Raw genomic sequence first — 5440 nt, 5'->3', positions numbered from 1 at the left:
TTAGTTCAGTGAAACACTTTTTCTTAACGTAAAATAGCATATCTACTTCTTATTATTGTTAGACTATGGGCAAGTATTAATGCTAATATGTAAATGCATACCTAGGATAAGTAAGAAACTAACGATAAACTCTTTATTAAAAGTTTTTTAATACAAGGACCACAACAATTTGAGAGTGGATCAAGTTGAATTTATTAAAATAATTGTTAACTTTTATTCCGACACGCACATTGTGCATATATATATATGTGTGTATATATATATATAATTACTTACTTGAACACTTAATTAAGGTAACAGAGTATTGTTAGAAAGAAGAATTGTGACCCAGTAGAGTTATGGAATTACAAGTGTACTCTCTTTCACTATTTGTTGAGTGTACTATGAATAAAGCTCTATGTTTTATTAAGGTGGAGTATTTATATCTTGAGATGTATAATTCTCAAAAACTATCCCACAATATATATTTGTATGTGTGGATAAAAATCCAACGTTTTATTAAAAATATACGTAAAATATAAAATACATAAGAAATACACTAAAGTATTAGAAATAATGTGAAAAAGGAGAATAAAACCACAAATAAAGTATTAGAATTTATTTCTCTAATTATTCTATTGTATATATCTAATATATACAGTATAAAAATAATGTAAACTTTCTATTTAAATAAAAAACAGAAGAATCATATATGTTCTATACAATATTTCTTATAAAATAAAATGTAATTTTATATTAAATCCATATTAAGAATTCTCTGTTATTTTGAATCTGCAAATAAGATGATTTATTCATTAACAAAGCAGTAGCAACATAAAGACTAAATTTAATATAAAAATAATGTCTGAATGCTAAGCTAATAATAATGGTTTTATATATATACAGATACACACTTGGTACATGTGAAAAATACAGTTTGTTTTTCGTCAGGACAAACTTTGTTAGACCTCAATTGCAATGTTGCATAGGATATTTTATCATTATGATACTGCAGAAAAGATTTTCGCTCTACTGTTGATTTATGTCAGTGCTGGAATTTATTTGCAAATTTCAGTTGATTTTCAGTTTGGTTCCCGTCGGCTCTTACCTCATCAATATATGCGCAGTCTAATAAATGCACTAATTTACGTCACCATCTTCGTCTTCATTCTCGTCTTCTTTGACAGATGTATAAGGATATTTATTGTTAAGGTAGTACTAGTAAATACTAGTAAAAACTAGTAAAACTAGTAAAAATTTTTAATCCTTACACATTTTGGTCTTTTTTTAATTTAAAATTCCCTATGCCTTTTTTGAGGTAAAAATTCCCTACGTTAAGGAGAAATCCCTACTTTTAACCACATTGCCTATAATTCTATGATATAGAGATAATGTTTGCTTAACCCTTCCGCTTTTTTATAAATTTCACCTAAAGTGGAGTTCGCTGTTCTTAATACATGCATATCTAAATTAGGCATTTTACCAGTATTTAATAAGTGGATATCTGAGAGGTTTACATTACGTTCTTTAAGGTCCTCGCATAATTTACTAGTATTAAGTTTAACATCAGGAATATAGCCTTTTTCGACAGTATTTATAGCGCTCGTAGTTTGACTACGTAACAATGCATTGTCAGAAATAACATCAGAACCCGCAGAAAGTCTAATAAGTCCGGTTGAATACAATTGTGTTAGTCGCGGCTTATTGTTATTATATAAAATATGAAGAGTCTCGTTTCGAGGATATGTGTACAATCAAGAATTCGTTTTCAATTGATACTAAACAGTGTTATGAATTCTCATGACTCGAACATCGCATTCTTTTAATATGTTCTCTAATCTTGATGATTTTAACAATTCCTATTCGCATTTATAAATCGCTGAAACTTAATATAGCAAGTATGTCTGTTTACAGATCATTACATTATTAATTTTCTTGCAATGAGCTATATCGTACTCTGTTAAGTGAGTATATAGTTGTTTGTCAGATCTAAGATCTAAGTAAGTATAAGTTTATAGAAGCATAAATGCCCCTCTCGCTCTGCTTGATTAGTAACGGAATTACATGATATACGAGGGTCGTCTGAAAAATTTTGAGCCTCATCATGAAGATGGTGTTACTCGTCAAAGCCATTCTGGTATTATAATTGTCATACTTACGATATATATCTGTGACAATTGTGGCCACTTTGGACGTTCAGTTCTTGTTTGACAATCATTTGTGTCGTCATTTTGTCAAAATGGAAAAAATTGAATATCGTGCTATAATTAAATTCTTGCATTTGAAAGGCAATAACGCAAATTAAAGCCGAGTTGGACGCTGTTTATGGGGACTCTGCCCCATCATTTGCCACCGTGAAAGGATGGGTAGTTGAATTTAAACGTAGTCGTACCAGCTTAGCTGACGATGAGCGTTCGGGACGGCCAACAACTGCGACCACCACCGATAACATCGAAGAAATTCATCAAATGATAATGGACAACCGTCGAATTAAGATTAGGGAGATAGCAGAGGCTGTTGGCATATCAAAAGAACGTGTTTGTCATATATCGACTGAAGAATTAAGCATGCGTAAGTTAACCGCGCGTTGGTGCCGCGCTTGCTCACTCTGGATCAAAAACGCATTTGAATGAACATTTCTAAGGCTCTGTTGGAGCGCTTTAAGCGAAACGAGTCGGACTTTTTGCGTCGATTAATAACGGTTGATGAAACTTTGGTCCACAACTTCACTCCTGAAACGAAAGAACAATCAAAACAGTGGACTGCAAAGGGTGAATCTGCTCCGAAGAAAGCAAAGACGGTTTTATCGGCGGGAAAGGTGATGGCGACTGTTTTTTGGGACAGTCGTGGAATTGTGTTGATCGACAGTAGCTATAGTGTAGCGGTTCTAACTCTGGTCCTCTGAGGAGAGCGCGGGGCGCGGGGATACGCGAGGGAAAGCGGGGATCTTCGGTAGTGGGGGTATGACGTCATGCGGAGTGGTCGTAAGACATTTCAGGGACTGCAGTCCCCACAAAAAACATCGCAAAAAAGGTAATGTTACCATGAACAAAAACAAATAAGGATATTCGCCGATATATGCTCCAACCGTTTTTCAATTACGATATATGTAATTTTTCTATAAACAGCGTTTATTAATTATTTAAAATATCTGAATACAATTAAATTTTATAATTATTGAGAGAACCCTATGTGGCTAGAGCGCGAGGAAGGAAGGTCTCCGGTCGCCGCCGCCACCCGCCCGTAGAAGTACGACAACCTTTTTTCCTTTTGTCTTTTTTATGACTTAGTTTTCACAATACGCTGTGTTCTTTTCTTTTTATTTTACTAGGGCAAAGGATATGACGGACGGGTAGTAAAATAAAGTACATATATAGCGATGCGAATAAATTTATTTTATTATATTTTATTCATCTATAATTACACCGATTTTTTTCGTACGTATTAAAAAATAAAACTAATAGCTCACAATCGACGAGCTGATGTACATTGAAGGCAGCACTATCGCGTATAGCGTTCTTGAACGCGATATTGGAGAATTGCGTATATTTGACATTGACCATATCGACAAGTCGGACTAATTGTTCGAACCTAGATCGATAAACCCGACAAACTCGAACATACGGTGTAGCGTTATTTCGGTCATCATCATGCGTACGGATGAAGAATCGAAACGCACGAGCGTACCATTGTTCTGCAACATGCAAACTCTGACGGTTAGCGGTCCAATGCTTATAAAATTGTCCTTGTATTCGTTTCGCAGCATTTTGTAAATATTCCATCGCTGCTCGTAGAGGCCCTTCCACGTTTCGAGAGACAGCGACAGTTCGTGTCCGCGATGATCTCCCAGGGCGATCTCCACGTAACTCGGTGGACCAACGTTGATTCCAATTTCCAAATACTTGTAGCCAGTACTCGTCAGGTCGTAACGTCTGCTCAGTAAGCGTACCGAGCGACGTTCCATACTGTGTATATACTTAATATTGAAAAACGTTATTTATTGTATAAAAAACATTATTTAATATATAAAAAACGTTGAAACTTACATGTTATGTTCCTTCTTCACGTCGTTCGATGCGCTGCTTTCTTTGGCGAAGTACATTTTCAACCGTTCGTACAAGCGGGTATCGTAAGACTGATCACATCCTCATAAATTGTGATACTTCGTATATGGAGTTCCTTCTAAAACCGAAGAAGGGGCAAGCCGTCCCCCTCTTTCCAAGAATTTCAAACATGTCGCAACACGTTGTATCACGTTCTTCTACGTATTTTCTTTGTCATGAATTCATACATACGTTTATACGTACATACGTTTATACATACGTTCTTTACATACGTTTATACGTACATACGTTTATACATAAGTTTTTTACATACGATTATACGTACATACGTTTATACATACGTTCATATACACGTTTATATATACGTTCATACATACGTTTATACATACGTTCATACATACGTTTATACGTACGTGTATACATAGGTTTGTACATATGTTTATACATACGTTTATACATACATACATACATATGTTTATACGTACATACGTTTATACATACGTTTATACATACGTTTATACATACGTTTTATACATACGTTTATACGTTTATACATACATACGTTTATACATATGTTCATATGTACGTTCATACATACGTTTATACATACGTTTATACATACGTTTATACGTACATACGTTTATACATACGTTTATACATACGTTCATATACACGTTTATACATACGTTCATACATACGTTTATACATACGTTCAAACATACGTTTATACATACGTGTCTATATACGTTCATACGTTTATACATACGTTTTTTACATACGTTTATACGTATATACGTTTATACATACATACGTTTATACATACACACATACATACATACATACATACGTTTATACGTACATACGTTTCTACATACGTTTACACATACGTTTTTACATACGTTTATATGTTTATACATACGTTTTTTACATACGTTTATACGTACATACGTTTATACACACGTCTATACACACGTTTATGCATACGTTCATACACACGTTTATACATACGTGTATACATACGTTTATACATACTGTGACGTGACATTTTGTCCGTCACTGTGCGGACTTGTCGGCGGCGGACTCGTGCTTCCTACCGGCTCGAAGGGCGAGCGCGTAGGCGAGCGCGCAATCGAGCGCGCGTGCAAACGCACCTGCGAACGTGCGTTAGGATTCGCGCCATTTAATCAACTCGGCAGATTTTATTCTTTTATGTGAGCATTTCTTTTGCGCGATGACCAAGCGTAGCAGGAAGCGTAAACGCGCCACGGATCACGCTCGGCAGCTACCGTGAAATGCAATTGTATCATCGTGCTGTCTCGCCCGCCACCCTTGGAAGGAAGACACAAGAAGGATCGGATCGTCAGGACGGCCGCAGAGCAGAGAGAAGGGCACACATC

The sequence above is a fragment of the Trachymyrmex cornetzi genome, unplaced genomic scaffold (genome assembly GCF_001594075.2).
Source record: "Trachymyrmex cornetzi isolate Tcor2-1 unplaced genomic scaffold, Tcor1.1 scaffold910, whole genome shotgun sequence".
Taxonomy (NCBI): domain Eukaryota; kingdom Metazoa; phylum Arthropoda; class Insecta; order Hymenoptera; family Formicidae; genus Trachymyrmex; species Trachymyrmex cornetzi.
The sequence above is the reverse complement of the archived record's forward strand: the minus strand, read 5'-3'. Positions refer to the sequence as shown.